This window comes from Moschus berezovskii, chromosome X, assembly GCF_049115385.1.
Source record: "Moschus berezovskii isolate FMDL1 chromosome X, NW_MosBer_1.0, whole genome shotgun sequence".
In the NCBI taxonomy this organism is placed as follows: Eukaryota; Metazoa; Chordata; class Mammalia; order Artiodactyla; family Moschidae; genus Moschus; species Moschus berezovskii.
Window position 1 is genome coordinate 87,888,004 of NC_142488.1, and position 21,907 is coordinate 87,909,910.

Below are 21,907 nucleotides of genomic sequence, written 5' to 3' on the forward strand. Positions count from 1 at the left end.
ATATTGAATCACAGGGAGAAAAAAAGACATAGAGAATAAAGAAGAGATCATAAGAGACACACACAAACTACAAATATTTGAAGTATGTGCAATTATAATCCCAGAGAAGAAAAAGAGAGCAAGCAGAGAAAGAGATAATATCCAAGAATCATTCAAAATGGATTGAAGAAAAAGAAGGAAGCCCTACCTTTTTCAACATGAATGGATTTTGATGGCATTGTGCTAAGAGAAAAAGTTAGACAAAGAAACACAAATGTTATAAGTTCTCATTTATATACAGAATCTAAAAAAGCCAAACTCATAGAGACAGAGTGAAATGGTGGTTGCCAGGAGCTGCAGGGTGGGCGAAACAGAGAGATTTTTGTCAAAGGGCTTATTGTGATGAATCCAGGCATATTTTTCTAAAGTTATGCCTATGTTTGGTAGGATTTCTTGAATCTGTGGCCTGAAGTCTTCAATACGTTGTTCAAATTTTATTAAGATGATTGATACATAGGATGTCTAAGTTAAGGTAAAATTAAAACATTTTTAAAGCTTCCATTAAAATACTTTTTATTGAAATATGGTGGATTTACAATATTTTATTAGTTTCAGGTGTACAGCATAGTGATTCAATATTATTATAGATTATACTCCTTTTAAATGATTTTCAAATGCTATGATCAATAATGGATTAATATTCAAACTACATAAACAAATAATGAAACTCAAAACAAAAGTAAGCATATTAAAAAATGGATAGAAGATATGAATAGACTTTTTTCCAAAGAAATACAGATGTCTGACAGGCACATAAAAAGTTGCTCAACAATGCTAATTATTAGAGAAATGCAAATCAAAACAACAGTAAAATATCACCTCATGCCTATCAGAATGGCTATCATCAAAAAGTATACAAATAACAAATGCTGGAGAGGATGTGGAGAAAAGGGAACCCTTGCACACTGTTGATGGGCATGTAAGTTATTGCAGACACTATGGAAAATAGTACGGAGTTTCCTCCAAAAACTGAAAAAGAACTATTATGCAATTTCACCTGGGTATATATCTGAAGAGAGTGAAAACACTAATTCATAAAGATAATGCTCCCCAATGTTCATAGCAGTGTTACTTACAATAGCCAAGGTATGGAAGCAACCCAAGTGGCTTAAATGGATAAAGAAGATATATAATGGAATATTCCTCAATCACACACAAAAATGAACTTCTGCCATTTGCAACACTGTGGGTGAAACTGGAGAGTATTATGTTTCGTGAAATAAGTCAGACAGAGAAAGACAAATACTGTATATTATTACTTACATGTGGAATTAAAACAAAACAAAACAAAACAAATGGATATAACAAAACAGAATCAGGCTCACAAATAAAGAAAACAAACTAGTGGATACCTGTGGAGAGACAGAAGGTGGAAGGGACTAGATAGGAGTATGGGATTAAAAGATACAAACTACTATGTATAAAATAAATAAACCACAAGGATATATTGTACAGCTCAGGGAAATATAGCCAGTGATTTGTCATAACTTTACATGAAGTATAATCTAAAAAATTCCATTTTTAAATGGATAAGTTCTGGGAATCTAATTATAGTTTAGCATTTATAATTAACAATACTGTATTATATACTTGAAATTTGCTAAGGGAATAGATTTGAAATACTATCATCATGCACATACAAACAAATTATGTATGTATGAGGTAATGGAGGTATTTCTGTTGTGGTTGCTGCTGCTAAGTCACTTTAGTCGTGTCCAAATCTGTGTGACCCCATAGACGGAAGCCCACCAGGCTCCCCCGTCCCTGGGATTTTCCAGGCAAGAACACTGGAGTGGGTTGCCATTTTCTTCTCCAATGTGTGAAAGTGAAAAGTGAAAGTGAAGTCGCTCAGTCGTGTCCAACCCTTAGCGACCCCATGGACTGCAGCCTACCAGGCTCCTCCGTCCATGGGATTTTCTAGGCAAGAGTACTGGAGTGGCTTGCCATTGCCTTCAGTCGTGTCCGACTCTTTGTGACCCCATGGACTGTAGCCTACCAGGCTCCTCCATCCATGGGATTTTTCAAGCAAGAATACTGGAGTGGGTTGCCATTTCCTTCTCCAGGAGATCTTCCCAACCCAGGGATTGAACCAGGATCTCCCACATTGGAGGCAGACGCTTTACTGTCTCAGCCACCAGGGAAGATATATATGTGTGTGTGTGTGTGCGTGTGTGTGTGTGTGTGTAGCACACATTTTACACCTTAAACTTTGATCTCCTATACATCAATTATATCTTAATAAAGCGGGAAAAGAACAGATTAAAGATAACACGTCACAAATTCAAGAAACCCTACCAATGTAAGCAAGATAAATAAAGAGTAATGTGTACCCAGATTCACCCAAGGAAGCTGGCCCCTGAATACCCCGAGTGGTCAGGATGTCAGTCACAGTGAAGAAGAGTCCTCAGCAGAGTAGCCATTTGTTGCAGGAAGGGGGACCCCTTCCAGGGCCTGAAACTGGGCTCTTGTTTAACACTTGGAAATGAATTGTCCCAGGAGACACATGTGCTGACAAAGCAAGAAATTTTATTGGGAAAGGGCACCCCGGCAGAGAGCAACAGGGTAAGGGAACCCAGAACCGTTCTGTCACATGGCTTTCAGTCTCAGGTTTTATGGTAATGGGACTAGTTTCCGAGTTGTCTTAGCCAGTCATTCTGACTCAAAAGTCCTTCCTGGTGGTGCACACCTTGTATAGCCAAGATGAATGCCAGAGAGAAGGATTCTGGGAGGTGGTCAGTCATGTGGTGTCTCATTTTGACCTTTCCTGAACTCTTCTGGTTGGTGCAGGCTTATTAGTTTCGTGTTCCTTACCAGGACCTCCTTTCATAAAACAACTTGTGCAAATGGTTACTATGGTACCTGGCCAGGGTGGATGGTTTCAGTCAGTGTGCTTCCCCTAACAATCATATTTTAGAGTAAGCCTGTTGGCAATCAATGATAAAGAGAAAGTCTTAAAAGCAGTAAAAGCAAGACATATTTCTTCAAGAGGAAATAAAACTTCTCAACAGACACAATGGAAGTTATAAGATCATAGACTTATATATTTTAAAAACTTAAAAAAAAAGTCTTAGAATTCTATATCAAGCAAAAAAAAAAAAATTAAGATATTATAAAGATGTTTCCAGATAAACAGAACTGGAATCTTAGTAAAGAAATAATAGTGTTCTTCAAGAAAGTATATGATCCTAGTCAGAAAGATGGAAATATAGAAAGAAATGAAAGGCAACATAAAGGGTAATATATGGATTGGCATAAAAGATATAAATGAATATTCACTAATTAATAATAATAACAGTAACTATAGCAATGATATATTGTAAATTTTAACATATATACATATACATAATACATAAATATATAATATATATAATTCTAACTCTTATTCTAGCTATATGTAGTCAATTCACATCATTCACAGATTCTTTCTTGTAAAATTTGCTTATGTACTAAATTTATTTATTTATTTAAAATTTATTTATTTTAATTGGAGGCTAATTACTTTACATTATTGTATTGGTTTTGCCATACATTGACATGAATCTGCCCCGGGTGTACATGTGTTCCCCATCTTGAACACCCCTCCCACTTCCCTCCCCATCTCATCCCTCTGGTTCATCCCAGTGCACCAGCCCTGAGCTTCCTGTATCATGCATCGAGCCTGGACTGGCGATTCATTTCACATACGATAATATACATGTTTCAGTGCCATTCTCCCAAATCATCCCACCCTCGCCCTCTCCCACAGTCTAAAAGACTGTTCTATACATCTGTGTCTCTTTTGCTGTCTCATATACAGGGTTATTGTTATCATCTTTCTAAATTTCATATATATGCGTTAGTATAACTTATTTTTAAACCTCAAATCAATATTCATGACATTTTCAAAATAATTTAAAGATATCATTTGCATCTTTCTAAATTCCATATATATGCGTTAGTATACTTTATTGGTGTTTTTCTTTCTGGCTTACTTCACTCTGTATAATAGGCTCCAGTTTCATCCACCTCATTAGAACTGATTTAAATGTATTCTTTTTAATGGCTGAATAATACTCCATTGTGTATTTGTACCAAAGCTTTCTTATCCATTCGTCTGCAGATGGACATCTTGGTTGCGTTATGTAAACCCAGGGCGAATTCATATCAATGTATGGCAAAACCAACCAATATAATATTGTAAAATAATTTGCCTCCAATAAAAAATAAATTAATTAAAAAATAATAATAGTAATTTAAAGATATACTCATGTACAGAATAGTGAAAAATTTGAGTCACCCAAGGTACACCTTCTGGCTGAGGTAGAACAATACCTCCTTCTTGTTTCAGCTCTCACACTATAAACATGCATCCTTTTCACATCTGCTTACTATCATGGTTTTTGCATTTCTGTGGGGTTTTTGGTAATTTCACTGCTTAAAATGGCCAAGCATAGTGCTGACGTGTTGTCTACTGTTTCTAAGTAAAAGAGAGGTATGATGTATCTTACAGAGATGATGAGCTTAAAATATGTTAGATAAGCTTTGCTTTAAGAACTATCATGCTGTTGGCTGTAATTGCAATGGTAACGAATAAACGATATATATTAAATAATTGTGTCTTTGTATAGAAACACAAAAATATAAGTTTATTGATTGATTGACAAATTTGACTCAGAAGAACATAACCCTTTATTTTTTCTCACAGAAATGATTATTTGCTAATTCAGTGTTTGTGGCAACTTTATAAAAATCTACCTTGACTAACAAAAACCAACTGTGTGAATGAGTGTGTGGGTGGATGTGTGTATATTCCAGTTCATGAAAGTTGATGGAGAGTCATTTTCCCTGCTCCTGCTCCCTAAATACAACCGAATAACCTGGAAATAATTAAACAGATCAAAATTAAAGGACTATGAAAGATGGAAAGAAGGTGGACTGCCTAAAGAACTCAGAATTTGAGGTATGAAAATGCAACGAGTTTCTTGGATTTCCTTTGTATCTCTTCTGTGTTCCAGACTGGGAGCAACAAAACCCTGCAAACTCGAATGAACAACAGACATAGACAAAGCAAAACAAAATATCCAGAAAAGCCTGCTTCCTCTGGCTAAATGTCTGTGAAAGACAAAGGTCAATAGAGAATTAGTTAGGAGACCCATAACTGGTGGCAGTGGTGGGTCCAATCTGCCATAGCAATGGTGCCAGCAAAGATGGGGGAGGACAAAGAAATCCTGTTTTAATAGTTCACTTTAAATAGCAAACTGTCAGTAATGGTAATATGAGATGAGTTATATAGTATATTTTATTACCTAGAACAACCACTAAGAAAGCAATACAAAATAATATACTCGAAAGCAATATAAATAAATCAAGGTTGACTAAACATTGTTCAACTAACCCATAGAAAGGTAAGAAAAGAGAAATAGGAAAGTGAAAGAGAAAAATAAAGAGAAAACAAATAGGAAAATAGAAGAATTAATCACTAATATATTGACAATTACTTTAAATGTAAACAATCTAAATAAAGAATTGAAAGTAAAAGATTGGCAGGGTGTATTTAAACAAGCAGACAAACAAACATGACTCGAACCTGTTTTGTACAGGATATTCATTTCAAACATAATGACATAAGTAGCTTGAATATTAAAAATAAATTAAAGTATATGGTAACATTTATTTTATAAAACAAGAGTAACTATGTGAATGTTACATAAAGTAGACTTAAGATTAAAGGACATTATTAGGGACAAAGAAGGCTATTACATACTGCTAAAGAATAAATTCATCAAAAGATAGAGGGATCCTAAATGTGAATGCATCAAAGAGCACAACTTCAAAATACATGAAACAGACTGTCAGATTTGAATGAAAAATAAAAAATCCATAATTATAGTTTGTGATTTCAAAACTACACTTGGCAGCAACTTACAAAAAACTAGGCTAAAAAAATATCAAAGATATAGAACTGAATAACACCATCAACCAGCATAATATCAATATGAGAATAATCAACCTATTAACAGAAGAATACACATTTTTTTCAAGTGCCCACAGAATGTTCACCAGGGTAGACCATATCATGAGTCACAATCAAATCTCAACAAACTTAAAAGAGCTAAAATCATGCAGAGTATGTTCTCTAATTATACCGGTATCAAATTAGAAATCAAAACCACAGATAAGAGGGAAATATCAAAATACTTGGAAATAAAACAACACAGTTCTAAATAATCCATTAGTCAAAGAAATTTTAGGGAAATTTTAAAAATATATGTGGAACTAAATAAAATATAAATACAACATATCAAAATATGTGAAACCGAAAGAGTGGGATATTTATAGCACTAAATATTATATATAAAAAATACACCTTAAATCAATAGACTAAGTTCCTACTTTAAGAAATGAGAGAGAGGAAAAGACATGAGGAAATAGTAAAGATAAGAACAGAAACCAGGGATATTGAAAACAGGAGAACAGTAGAGAAAAATCAATGATGGAAAGCTTTGGTTTTTTAAAGAATAAGATAAGGAAATGGATACTCATCTAGCAAGTCTGATAAATTAAAAAGAAAAGGACACAAATCACCAAAATCAGGAATGAAATATGAAGTGTCACTACAGAGCCTGAAAGCCATTAAAAGGATTGTAAAGGAATACTGAAAACAACTCTAAACACATAAACTTGACAACTTAGAAAAATATAAACCATTTTCTCAAAAAACTTAAACTATCAAAATTCAACCGAGAAGAAACACTTTTTTCTTAATACATTTTATGAGGTCAATATCCTGATAATAAAACCGAAGAGATAGTACAAAGCAAGAAAACTAAAGATCAATATCTCTCATAAATTTATAGAAAAAAATCCTCAATAAAATATTAGCCAATTTCAGCAATTTTTTGGGAAAAAAATAGCATACCAATTCCAACCTGCACTTATTTCAGGTATACAAGGATGGTTCAACATTTGAAAATCAATCAGAGAAATTCACCATATCAACAGATTAAAGGAAAAAAAAACATGATTGCATCAATAAATGAATAAAAAGAACTTGAAAATTCAACACTCATTTATTACAGAAAAACATCTCAGTAATATGGAAATATGGATAAATTTCCTCAACTTGGTAAAGCATTATCTAAAAAACCACCAGCTAACATTATGTGTGCTCAGTCGCTCAATTATGTTGGACTCTTTGTGACCCCATGGACTGACTGTAGCCTGTCAGGCTCCTTTGGCCATGGGATCTCCCAAGAAAGAATACTGGAAAGGGCTACCATTTCTTTTTCCAACCTAACATTGTACTTAGTGGTAAAAGACTGAATGCTCCCACTTAAGGGAACAGTCAGTTCAGTTCAACAAGGGAAGCATAATTAGTCTTACAATTCTTATCTAATATGATACTGGATATTCTAGCCAGCCACAGTAAGGTATGAAGAGGAAATACAAGGCATACAGACTGAAAAGAAAGAAACGAAATAAAACTTTCCCAATTTGCAGATAACACAATTGTCTACATAGAAAATCTTAAGGAATCTGCAAAATCAATCTTCTAGAAATAAGTGAATTCAGAAAGGTCACACCATACAATATAAAATTTTTAAAAATTAGTTATATATATACATACTAATAATAAACATGTAGCTACCAAAATTAAAAACACAGTATCATTTACAAGTGATGAAAAACAGATGTAATTCCAACAAAATATATACAGGATTTGTTTACTGAAAATTACACAGTGCTGATAAAATAAATCAAAGAAGATCTAAATAAACAGAGAATAAAGTCAACATTGTAAAGATATCAATTCTCTCTCAAACTGATATACAGTCTTATCAAAGTTCTAAACATTCCTAGCAATGTTTCTAGTAGTAATAGGCAAGATTATTTCAAAATGTGTATAGAAAAGTAAAGGAACTAAAATGGCTAGTAAAATTTTTAAAAAGAAATATAAAGTGGGAAGAATCAGTCTATGCAATTTCAAGACATTATATAGCTATAGTAATCCACACTGTATGTATTGGTGAAGGTATAGATACATAGATCAATGGAACAAAATAGAGAAAACAGAATTAGACTCACACAAGTATGACCAACTGATATTTTTCCTACAAAGTTGCAAAAGCAATTCAATGGAGAAAGAAAGCTTTTTCAACAAATGATGCTGAATTGGGCATGCATTATTACACAAATAGACATTGACCTAAGTTTCACATTTCATGGAAAAATTAACTCAAAATATATCATTAACTTAAAGGTAACATTTAAATGTATAAAATATTTAAGACACAGCACATGAGAAAAATCTTTGGAGTCCAGAACTAGGTAAAGAAATCTTAGATAAATTGAACTTCATTCAAATTAAAGTTTTGTGAAACAAATTGTTCATAAGATAAAGAGACAAGCTACAGACAGAGAGAAAATATTTGCAAATTATATATCTGACAAATGACTCATGTCTAGAATATATAGGGAACAATCTCTACACTAAACAGTAAAGAACAAAATCCAAAACAGATTTTAAAGTGGGGAAAACATGAAAGAGATTTTGCTTAAAATGATATAAAGATGCCAACAGGCACATGGTGTTTAACGTTATTAGTCATTGAAAATGAAAGTGAAAATATCTCAGTCGTGTCCGAATCTGCGAACCCAGGGACTATAGAGTCCATTGAATTCTCCAGGCCAGAATACTGGATTGGGTAACTTTTCCCTTCTCCATGGGATCTTCCCAACCCAGGGATGGAACCCAGGTGTCCCACATTGCAAACTGATTCTTTGACAGCTGAGCCAAGTTCAGTAAAGTTCAGTGAAGTCGCTCAGTCGTGTCCCACTCTTTGGGACCCCATGAATTGAAGCCTGCTGGGCCTGCCTGTCCATCACCAACTCCCGAGTTCACCCAAATTCATGTGCATCGAGTCATTGATGCCATCCCGCCATCACATCCTATGCCTTCCCCATCTTCTCCTGCCACCAAACCCTCCCAGCATCAAGGTCTTTTCCAGTGAGTCAACTCTTCACATGAGGTGGCCAAAGTATTGGAGTTTCAGCCTCAGCATCAGTCCTTCCAAAGAATACCCAGGACTGGTCTCCTTTAGGATGGACTGGTTGGATCTCTTTGCAGTCCAAGGGACTCTTGAGTCTTCTCCAACACCACAGTTCAAAAGCATCAATTCTTTGGTGCTCAGCTTTCTTCACAGTCCAACTCTCACATCCATACATGACCACTGGAAAAAACACAGCCTTTGGCAAAGTTATAGCTCTGATTTTTAGCATGCTATCTAGGTTGGTCATAATTATATTTCCAAGGAGTAAGCGTCTTTTAATTTCATGGCTGCAATCAACATCTGCAGTGATTTTGGAACCCCAAGAAATAAAGTCTGGCACTGTTTCTCCATCTATTTGCCATGAAGTGATGGGACAACATGCCATGATCTCAGTTTTCTGAATGCTGAGCTTTAAGCCAACTTTTTCACTCTCCTCTTTCACTTTCATCAAAAGGCTCTTTAGTTCCTCTTCACTTTCTGCCATAAGGGTGGTGTCATCTGCATATCTGAGGTTATTGATATTTCTCCCGGCAATCTTGATTCCAGATTATGTTTCCTCCAGCCCAGCGTTTCTCATGCTGAGCTCCGCATATAAGTTAAATAAGCAGGGTGACAATATACAGCCTTGACATACTCCTTTTCCTATTTGGAACCAGTCTGTTGTTCCATGTCCAGTTCTAACTGTTGCTTCCTGACCTGCATACAGGTTTCTCAAGAGTCAGGTCAGGTGGTCTGGTATTCCCATCTCTTTCAGAATTTTCCTCAGTTCATTGTGATCCACACAAAGTCTTTGGCATAGTCAATAAATCAGGAATAGATGTTAATCTAGAGCTCTCTCGCATTTTTGATGATCCAGGAGATGTCGGCAATTTGATCTCTGGTTCCTCTGCCTTTTCTAAATCCAGCTTGAACATCTGGAAGTTCACGGTTCACGTATCGTTGAAGCCTGGCTTGGAGAATTTTGAGCATGACTTTACTAGCGTGTGAGATGAGTGCAATTGTGTGGTAGTTTGAGCATTCATGGGCATTGCCTTTCTTTGGGATTGGAATGAAGACTGACCTTTTCCAGTCATGTGGCCACTGCTGAGTTTTCCAAATTTGCTGGCATATTAAGTGCAGCACTTTCACAGCATCATCTTTCAGGATTTGAAATAGCTCAACTGGAATTCCATCACCTGCACTAGCTTTGTTTGTGGTGATGCTTTCTAAGGCTCACTTGACTTCACAATCCAGAATGTCTGCCTCTAGGTGAGTGATCACAGCATCATGATTATCTGGATCATTTAGATTTTTTTTTTGTATGGTTCTTCTGTGTATACTTGCCACCACTTCTTAATGTCTTCTGCTTCTGTTAGGTCCACATCACTTCCGTCTTTTATTGAGTCCATCTTTGCATGAAATGTTCCCTTTGTATCTCTAATTTTCTTGAAGATATCTCTTGTCTTTCCCATTCTGTTGTTTTCCTCCAATTCTTTGCACTGATAGCTGTGGAAGCCTTTCTTATCTCTCCTTGCTGTTCTTTGGAACTCTGCATTCAAATAGCAATATCTTTCCTTTTCTCCTTTGCTTTTGGCTTCTCTTCTTTTCACAGCCCTTTGTAAGGCCTCCTCAGACAAGCATTTTGCTTTTTCGCATTTCTATTCCATGGGGATGGTATTGATCCCTGTCTCCTGTACAATGTCACGAACCTCTGCCCATTGTTCATCAGGCACTCTATCTATCAGATCTAGTCCCTTAAATCTATTCCTCACTTCCACTGTATAACCATAAGGGATTTGATTTAGGTCATACCTGAATGGTCTAGTGGTTTTCCCTAGTTTCTTCCATTTAAGTTTGAATTTGACATTAAGGAGTTCATTATCTAAGCCACAGTCATCTCCCAGTCTTGTTTTTGCTAACTGTATAGTGCTTCTCCATCTTTGGCTGCAAAGAACATAATCAATCCGATTTCAGTGTTGACCATCTGGTGATGTCCATGTGTAGAGTCTTCTCTTGTATCGTTAAAAGAGGGTATTTGCTATGACCAGTGCGTTCTCTTGGCAAAACTCTATTAGCCTTTGCCCTGCTTCATTTCGTGCTCAAAGGCCAAATTTGCCTGTTACTCCGGGTGTTTCTTGACTTCCTACTTTTACATTCCAGTCCCCTATAATGAAAAGGACATCTTTTTTGGGTGTTAGTTCTAGAAGGATTTGTAGGTCTTCATAGAACCGTTCAACTTCAGTTTCTTCAACGTTACTGTTTGGGGCATAGGCTTGGATCACAATGATATTGAGTGGTTTGCCTTGGAAACGAACAGAATCATTCTGTTAATTTTGAGACTGCATCCAAGTACTGCATTTCGGACTCTTTTGTTGACCGTGATGGTTACTCCATTTCTTTTAAGGGATTCCTGCCCACAGTAGTAGATATAATGGTCAGCTGAGTTAAATTCACCCAGTCCAGTCCATTTTAGTTCAGTGATTCCTAGAATGTCGACGTTCACTCTTGCCATCTTCTGTTTGACCACTTCCAATTTGCATTGATTCATGGACCTGACATTCCAGGTTCCTATGCAACATTGCTCTTTACAGCGTTGGACCTTGCTTCTATCACCAGTCACATCCACAACTGGATATTGTTTTTGCTTTGGCTCCAGCCCTTCATTCTTTCTGGAGTTATTTCTCCACTAATCTCCTGTAGCATATTGGGCACCTACCGACCTGGGGAGTTCCTCTTTCAGTATCCTATCATACATTTCATTGGGTTCTCAAGGTAAGAATACTGCTGAATTGGTTTGCCACTCCCTTCTCCAGTGGACAACTCTCTGTCAGACCTCTCCACCATGACCGGTCCATCTTGGGTGGCCCCACACGGCATCGCTTAGTTTCATTGAGTTAGACAAGGCTGTGTTCCCTGATCAGATTGTCTAGTTTTCTGTGATTATGGTTTCAGTGTGTCTGCCCTCTGATGCCCTCTCACAACACCTACCGTCTCACTTGGGTTTCTCTTACCTTGGACATGGGGTATCTATTCATGGCTGCTCCAGCAAAGCACAGTCTCTGCTTCTACCTTGGACAAGGTCACCCCTCCTGACCTTAACTTGGAGTAGCTCCTCTCGGCCTTCCCATGTTTGCACAGCTGCCACTCCTTGGATGTGGGATTGCTACTCTATGCCGCCACCCCGACCTCGTGCATTTGGTAGCTCATGTCAGCTACCTCCCCTGACTTCAGGCATGGAGTAGCTCCTCTCGTCCGTTCCCCCCTGACGTCAGATGTGGGGTAGCTCCTCTTGGCCATGCTTCTGCGTGGTACATTGCAGCCAGCGGGCTTCTGCACTGAGCCACAAGGGAAGCCCTATTATTCATTAGGGAAATGCAAATTAAAACCACAGTGATCTCATTGTACACTTTGCAGAATGGACAAAATAAAACATAGCGACAACACTAAATGCTGCAGAAGAAATTGGGTTATGCACTGTTGTTGGAATGCATAATGAAACAAACAGCTTGAAAAATAGTTTGGCAGTTTCTTAAAACAGTAAACAAGCAACTCTCATAAAACGGAGCAATCATATTACTGGACATTTACTCCAGAGAGATGAAAAAAATTATATCTACACAAAAAACATGTTAAACAGTGTTCATAGAAGTTTTATTTATAATAGTCAAAACTAGAAATGGTGAAAATACCCTATGATGGGAGAATAGTTAAATAAACTGTGCACCTTCCATACCATGGGTTGTTACCTAGTAATGAACAAATTTTTGACACATATAATAACACCTTGAATAGATATAAAGAATTTCATTTTATAGTGTCTTTAACGAAATATGTTATACAGGTGGAGAAAAGATTAATAGTTTCTAGGGGTTAGAGGGCCTTCCCAGGTGTCGCTAGTGGTAAAGAACTGCCTGCTAATGCAGGAGACATGGGTTCCATCCCTGGATTGGGAAGATACCCTGGAGGAGGGCATGGTAACACACTCTAGTATTCTTGCCTGGAGAATCCTCATGGGCAGAGGAGCGTGGCAGGCTGCAGTCTAGAGCTGCAAAGAGTCGACACGACTGAGCAACTTAACATGCACACAGGGGTTAGGGATTGAGATATGGATATGGAAGTGAGTGCAGTTGTAACGTGAGAGCACAAAATTGCTTCATGATAGAACAGCTGTGTATCTTGATTGTGGTAATAGTATACAGAGCTCTGCATGCTATAAAATTACATGGAATTATACACACATACATACACATACAGGTATACATGTATTGTGTGAAATTTGAATGCACTCTGAGAATGAAACCAAAGGTATCAATACTGTTTATTGCATTTCATATTGTAGTATACTTATGCAAGATATATAGTTTGGAGGAAGGTGATGCAAAGGATGCACAAGATATTCCTGTATTATTCTTTGCAACATTTCTTTGGAGACCATGGATGCCCTCCTGAGCTCATTCCAGCTCTGACATTCCATGAAATGCTTTTGCTCTACAGAGACGCCCTCTCCCAGGTTCAGGCTCTGATTTTTCATAGCAGTGGGACATCCCATTTGCCATGCAATATGCACCTCATTTGGCTTGGGCAGACACTCATGCACAGCCTTCTCCTTTCCTTGCAGAAACTCTCCTCACTCTATTTGAGGATGCTTTCTTCTTCCTGCTAGAGCTTGGATATCCTGTGCCAGCAGCCTTCCTAAACAGATGTTCTTCTCACCGAGGTTGTGCTCTTATACTCTGATCATGGCCACTGCAGCTTCCCCTCAGTTCACTAGTGTGGATGGCTACCTTCCACTGCCCAATCTGATGATTTCAGGGCTGTATTGTTCAAGAAAAGAAGATAATTGAGAAGAAGGAAACAAAGGAAAAAGAAAATTCATAGGAAAAGGAAAATGAAAAATAAGGAAAGAGAAGGGATAAGATAGGAATAAACATTAATGAGGAAAAAAGTCAGGATTTAAAATGACATTTCAGAAGTAATTTTTTCTTACTGTAAAATATTTTGTTAAGAATGAGGAGGTTAACATTAGGATAATACTTCATAACCTCAGCATTGGCACACAATGGTGTTTCACAATTAACTATTGATATGTGTAGTTAGTTGTGAGGGTTTTCAAATATTATTTGGTGCTAATAATAGAAGCACCATTTTTTGCATATGAATTTCTTTTTTGACACACTAGAAAGAGCTCAAGGTTATTTTTATAAAAATGTACTTGCGTACTAATAAGATATTTGAATGATGGTAAGGGAAGCAGAGTTACTACATCTAGGTTTTCATCTGAATGAATGTAAACATGACCCACAGTGTATTTTGTGGTAGCTGTAGCTCAGACAGTAAAGAATTTACACGCAATATGGAAGCCCTTCGTTCGATCTTTTAGTGGGGAAGATCCCCTGGAGAAGGGAATGGCAACCCACTCCAGTATTCTTGCCTGGAGAATCCCCATGGACAGAGGAACCTGGCTGGCTACAGTCCATGGGGTCGCAGAGTCATACACAACTGAGAGATTAAGCATGACATGGCACAAGATGGTTTAGAATGACTGCATTAGAGAGTTCTAATTTTTTTAGGTGTAACATAAAACATTTTAAATAAGTAAAATAAAAATTAAATTCATAAATTTAGAGTAAATAAACTTTAATCAAGGACTGGGAAGACTCTAGTTTTGAACTGAGTTCAACCAAAACTCACTTCTCAATGAATTTTACATGAATAAAAAGCAAGTTTATTTCCAAAGGGAAATGTAGCACATACTGTGTATAATATGAATAATGTACATTCTTATGCACATTTCAGAGAAGCATATTATGTAAAGGGAGGAAGAAGTACATGTTCACCTGTAAGGATGAAGGACGTAACAAAGTATTCTGGTTTATAGTGATATATAGTAAGTTTTCACTGTTAACTATTCTGCATTTCAAATAAAATAACATTCCAGATCATGGCATAAAAGCAAGAATTTAATTCAGCTGCAGTAACTAGCTATATATACACCATTTTATAGCATATTAAACTTTATTGAGAGAATCTGTCATACATACGTAAAATTTGGGTCATATTTGGCTTTAAAATTAGATAGACATGCTGTATTCAGAGATTATTCTAAATTACATTTAAAGTAAAATTTTTACTGAGCTGTAACACGCTCAAAGAAATGTTTGAAAACATGTACAACTTATATTTTTGTCTTTAGTTTTCTTTTGCAATAGATTTATTGAGGTATAAATGACACACAATAAACTGCACATGTAAAGTGTACATTTTAATAAGTTTTCCCATATATGTTCTCCTATTAAATCACCACCACAATCAAGTCAATGTACATATCCATCAGCTCCAAAAGTTTCTTTATTCCTTTTGGTAATTTCATCCTTTTCTTTTCTTCTACCTCCAACCCCAGTAAACGACTGAGTTATTTTCTATCAATAATAGTTTGCTTTTTCTAAGACTTTATGTACAAATGAAATCATATTTATATATTCTTTTACATCTGGCTTCTTTCACTTAGCCTAATGCCTTTGATATCCATCCAAGTTGGTGTGTATCAGAGCTTTCTTTTTTGTTGCTGAATGATATTTCGTTATGTGGAAGGAGGGACTTCCCAGGTGTCTCAATGGGTAAAGAATCCACTTGTAATGCAGTAGATGCAGGAGACACGGATTCGAACAGTGGGTGGGGAAGATCCCCTTGAGGAGGGCATGGCAATCCACTCCAGTATTTTTGCCTGGAGAATTCCATGGACAGAGGAACCTGATGGGCTACAGTCCATAGGATCTTAAAGAGTCAAACAGGACTGAAGCAACTGAGTGTGCACACGTGAACACAAGTGTGGATGGACCAGAATTTGCTTACCTATTCACCTACTGAAGGGAATTTGGGTTGTTTCAATTTTGGGGCTATTACAAATTACAAATAATAACATAGGCAGAGTACATCATGATAAACGGTGGGTTGGAAGAAGCACAAGCTGGAATGAAGACTGACAGGAGAAATATCAATAATCTCAGACATGCAAATGACACCACCCTTATGGCATAAAGTGAAGAGGAACTAAAGAGCCTCTTGATGAAAGTGAAAGAGGAGAGTGAAAATGTTGGCTTAAAGCTCAACATTCAGAAAACTAAGATCATGGCATCCGATCCCATCATTTCATGGCAAATAGATGGGGAAAGAGTGGAAACAGTGTCAGACTTTATTTTGGGGGGCTCCAAAATCACTGCAGATGGTGACTGCAGCCATGAAATTAAAAGATACTTCCTCCTTGGAAGAAAATTTATGTCCAATCTAGACAAGATATTAAAAAGCAGAGACATTACTTTGCCAACAAAGGTCTGTCTAGTCAAGGCTATGTATGGTAGTCATGTATGGATGTGAGAGTTGGACTATAAAGAAAGCTGAGTGCTGAAGAATTGATGCTTTTGAAATGTGGTTTTGGAGAAGACTCTTGAGAGCCCCCTGGACTGCAAGGAGATCCAGCCAGTGTATCCTAAAGGAAATCAGTCCTGAATATTCATTGGAAGGACTGACGTTGAAGCTGAAACTCCAATACTTTGGCCACCTAATGGGAAGAACTGATTCATTTGAAAAGACCCTGATGCTGGGAAAGATTGAAGGCAGGAGGAGAAAAGGACGACAGAGGATGAGATGGTTGGATGGCATCACTGACTCAATGGACATGAGTTTGAGTAAACTCCAGGAGTTGGTGATGGACAGGGAGGCCTGGTGAGTTGCAGTCCATGGGTTCGCAAAGAGTTGGACACAACTGAGCGACTGAACTGAACTGACAAAACTGCTATGAGGATTCATGTACAGGTTTGGGTGAACATGTTTCCATTTCTCTGGAACAGTTATCTGCGATTGGAATGGCTGGATCATATTGTAGATATGTTTATCAATTATTGTTAAAAACTGGCTCATTTCTAGGTCTATCTCAGAATTTCAAAATTTTAGCCCCTATAATCCTTGTTGCTTTAGTGGCTCTCAGATGAATATATTTATCCAATTTTTCTAACTGATCTATCTCAAGCTGCTTTGAGCTGCAAAGAAACAGAAAGCTAAAATTCACATTTTTAAATAATGCATTTTTAAAATATCTGGTGTTAAATTGTAGAAGTCAGTGGGCTTTTGTAGATTAATCACATACAGGGCAACTTTGCTAAATTTCCTTCCTAATTATAATAATACGTGGATTCTTTTGAGATTTTATGAGGAAATAACATCACCAGTCTTTTTGTTTGTCTGATTTCTTACATGCCTTATTTTCTTTTATTTTTTACTGTATTGACCAGAGCCACCAAAACATTGTTGAAAAATATGATGTCTTATTCGTGATTTTAAGAGGAATGCTGTTAAGATTTTACAGTTGTTATGTTAGCTCTAAGTGTTCATGGGATGCCCTTTATCAGTTTTAAAAAATCCCTTTCTACTTGTAAGTTTCTGAGACCTTTCTTTTTATCATAAATTGTATTAAATGACTTTTCTGCATTTTTAAAGATGACTGAGATTTTACTTTTTTAGTTTCTTTTATGGGGGGTGAATGTTATTTATTATATTCAGAACACAACTTATAAGTGTAAATCTTCCTTTTAAAAAAAGAAAAAATGAGCCTAATATTCATTATAGAGACATGATTAAAACTACAGTAAATACACCAAGTTGAGTATTATGTTAAATATCAGATTATATACTGATGTGGAAAGTATTTAAGGTATATAAATGGAAAAACAGGATATATATATATATATACATATAAATATATATATATATATGCAGAGAGAGAGAAACAGAGAGAGTATGCTTACAACTAAATTTAAAAATTGGAAGAAAATGCACACATACAAAAGAGAATAACAACAGAAGCAGTGCCAAACTACTATGAATGGAAAATACAGCTAATTCCCGAAAGATCTGAACTGTGTTATACAAATTCATCAGACAAACTGTTTTCAAATTCTAAACTAAGAAATACTATAATTTTTTCCCATGTTTATTGATATGTAATAGGCAAAAAATTGCATTTAAGTAAGGTATACAATATCATGTTTTGAAATATATATACATTGTGAAATGATAACCACAATCAAGACAATTCACATATCCATCACTTCACATAGTTACTATATTTTCCCATGTGAGAACAATTAAGGTCTACTCTTTTAAAAATTTTCAAGGATATAATGCAGTATTGTAAACTAGATGTTGAACTGCCCTCCTATTGCTGGAGAAAATATAATTTGGACATAATGTGTCATTCTTTAATATATTGTTGGGTTTAATTGGCTAATACATTGTTCATGATTGTTATCTCTCTGTGTTCCTAAGTGTGTTTGGCCAGAAATTTTCTTTCCTACACTGTTAATTTTGGATTTTGTTGTCATGTTTATGCTATCTTCATAAAGGGACATAGAAGCACTTCAATTTCTTACTTTTATGAAAAAATTATTTATCTATGGAATTCTCTGTTCATTGAATGTTTGTCATAATTTGTAACTAGATTTGGTCATTCATGTTAATAATTCTTATTTATTTATTTTTGGGAAATAGATTTTTTTTGTATTTTCTAAAATTTATTTACTTTAATTGGTGGTTAATTAATTTACAATATTGTATTGGTTTTGCCATACACTGACATGAATCTTCCTTGGGTGTACATGTGTTCCCCATTCTGAACCCCACTTCCAGTTCCCTCCATATCCCAGCCCTCTGGGTCATCCCAGTGCACCAGCCCCGAACATCCTGTATCATGCATCAAAATTGGACTGGCAATCCATTTCATATATGATAATACATATTTCTCAATACCGTTCTCTCAAATCATCCCACATTCGCCCTATCCCACAGAGTCCAAAAGACTGTTCTATACATCTGTGTCTCTTTTGCTGTCTCGCATACAGGGTAATTGTTACCATATTTCTAAATTCCATATATATATGTGTGTGTTAGTATACTGTATTGGTGTTTTTCTTTCTGACTTACTTCACTCTGTATAATAGGTCCCAGTTTCATCCACCCATTAGAACTGATTCAAATTTAGTCTTTTTAATGGCTGAGTAATACTCCATTGTGTATATGTACCACAGCTTTCTTATACATTCGTCTGCTGATGGACATCTAGGTTGCTTTCATGTCCTGGCTATTATAAACAGTGCTGCAATGAACATTGGGTTACACGTATCTCTTTCCATTCTGGTTTCCTCTGTGTGTATGCCCAGCAGTGGGATTGTGGGGTCATATGGCAGTTCTATTTCCAGTTTTCTAAGGAATCTCCACACTGTTCTCCATAGTGGCTGTACTAGCTTGCATTCCCACCAACAGTGTAAGATGGTTCCGTTTTCTCTACACCCTCTCCAGCATTTATTGTTTGTAGACTTTTGGATACCAGCCATTCTGACTGGTGTGAAATGGTACCTCATTGTGGTTTTGATTTGCATTTCTCTGATTATGAGTGATGTTGAGCATCTCTTCATGTGTTTGTTAGCCATCTGTATGTCTTCTTTGGAGAAATGTGTGTTTACCTCTTTGGCCCGTTTTTTGATTTGGTCATTTTTTTTCTGAAATTGAGCTCCAGGAGTTGCTTGTGTATTTTTGAGATTAATTCTTTGTCAGTTGCTTCATTTGCTATTATATTCTCCCATTATGAAGGCTGTCTTTTCACTTTGTTTATAGTTTCCTTTGTTTTAAAAACTTTTGTGCAGAAGCTTTTAAGATTAATTAGGTCCCATTTGTTTATTTTTGCTTTTATATTCAATATTCTGGGAGGTGGGTCATAGAGGATACTGCTGTGATTTAAGTCGGAGAGTGTTTTGCCTATGTTCTCCTCTAGGAGTTTTATAGTTTCTGGTCTTACATTTAGATCTTTAATCCATTTTGAGTTTATTTTTGTATATGGTGTTAGGGAGTTTTCTAGTTTCATTCTTTTACAAGTGGTTGACCAGTTTTGCCAGCACCACTTGTTAAGGATATTGTCTTTCCTCCATTGTATATTCTTGCTTCCTTTGTCAAAGATAAGGTGTCCATGGGTGCATGAATTTATCTGTGGGCTTTCTATTTTGTTCCATTGATCTGTATTTCTGTCTTTGTGCCAGTACCATACTGTCTTGATGACTGTGACTTTGTAGTAGTGCCTGAAGTTAGGCAGCCTGATTCCCCCAGTTCCATTCTTGTTTCTCAAGATTGCTTTGGCTATTCGAGGATTTTTGTATTTCCAAACAAATTGTGAAATTATTTGTTCTAGCTCTGTGAAAAGTACCTTTGGTAGCTTGACAACGCTTGCATTGAATCTGTAGATTGCTTTGGGTAGTATACTCATCTTCACTATATTGATTCTTCTGATCCATAAACATGGTATATTTCCCCATCTATTAGTGTCCTCTCTGATTTTTTCACGAGTTTTCCCTATATGTCTTTTCTCTATATAGTTTTATCTATATAGATCTTTTGTTTCTTTAGGTAGATATATTCCTAGGTATTTTATTCTTTTAGTTGCAATGGAATTGTTTCCTTAATTTTGCTTTCTATTTTTCATTATTAGTGTATAGGAATGCAAGGGATTTTTGTGCGTTAATTTTGTATCCTGCAACTTTATTATATTCATTGATTAGCTCTAATAATTTTCTGATAGAGTCTTTAGGGTTTTCTGTGTAGAGGATCATGTCTTCTGTAAACAGAGAGTTTTACTTCTTCTTTTACAATATGATTCCTTTTATTTATTTTTATGCTGTGATTTCTGTGGCCAAAACTTCCAAAACTACTGTTTTACATTCAAACCTTAAATAATTCTGGGATTTGTTTTTATATGCCTCCTGTAAAATGTTATGAATCTCTGTCCATAGTTCTTCAGGCACTCTGTAAGTTCTAATCCCTTGAATCTATTTGTCACTTTCAGTGTATAATCATAAGGGATCTGATTTGGTTCATACATGAGCAGTCTAGTGTTTTTCCCTACTTTCTTCAATTTCAGTCTGAATTCCCAATAAGGAGTTCATGAATTGAGCCACAGTCAGCTCCTGGTCTTGTTTGGGCTAACTGTGTAGAGCTTCTCCATCTTCGGCTGCAAATAATATAATCGATTTGTTTTTGGTATTGACCATCTGGTGATGTCCAAGTGTAGATTCTTCTCTGTGTTGTTGGAAGAGGTGTTTTCTATGACCAGTGCACTCTCGTAGAAAAACTCTGTTAGCCTTTGTCCTGCTTCATTATGTAGTCCAAGCCAAATTTGCCTGTTACTCCAGGTATCTCTTCACTTCCTACTTTTTCATTCCAGTCCTCTATAATGAAAAGGACATCTTTTTTGGGTGTTAGTTCTAGAAGGTCTTGTAGGTCTTCATAAAACCGTTCAACTTCAGCTTCTTCAACATTACTGGTTGGGGCATAGACTTGGATTACTGTGATATTGAATGGCTTGCCTTGGAAATGAACTTAAATCATTCTGTCCTTTATGAGATTGCACCCAGGTACTGCATTTCAGACTCTTTTGTTGACTATGAGGGCTACTCTATTTCTTCTAAGGGATTCTTGCTTATAGTAGTAGATATAATGGTCATTTGAATTAAATTCACCCATTCTAGTCTATTTTAGTTCTCTGATTTCTAAAATGTCAATGCTCACTCTTGCCATCTCCAGTTTGAACACTTCCAATTTACCTTGATTCATGGACTTAACATTACAGATCGCTATGCAATATTGTTCTTTACAGCATCAAACTTTACTTCCATCACCAGTCACATCTACAACTGGGCATTGTTTTCACTTTGGCTCCATCTCTTCATTCTTTCTAGAGTTATTTCTCCATTCTTCTCCAGTGGCATATTGGACACCTACCAACCTGGGGAGTTCATCTTTCAGTGTCATCTTTTTTGCCT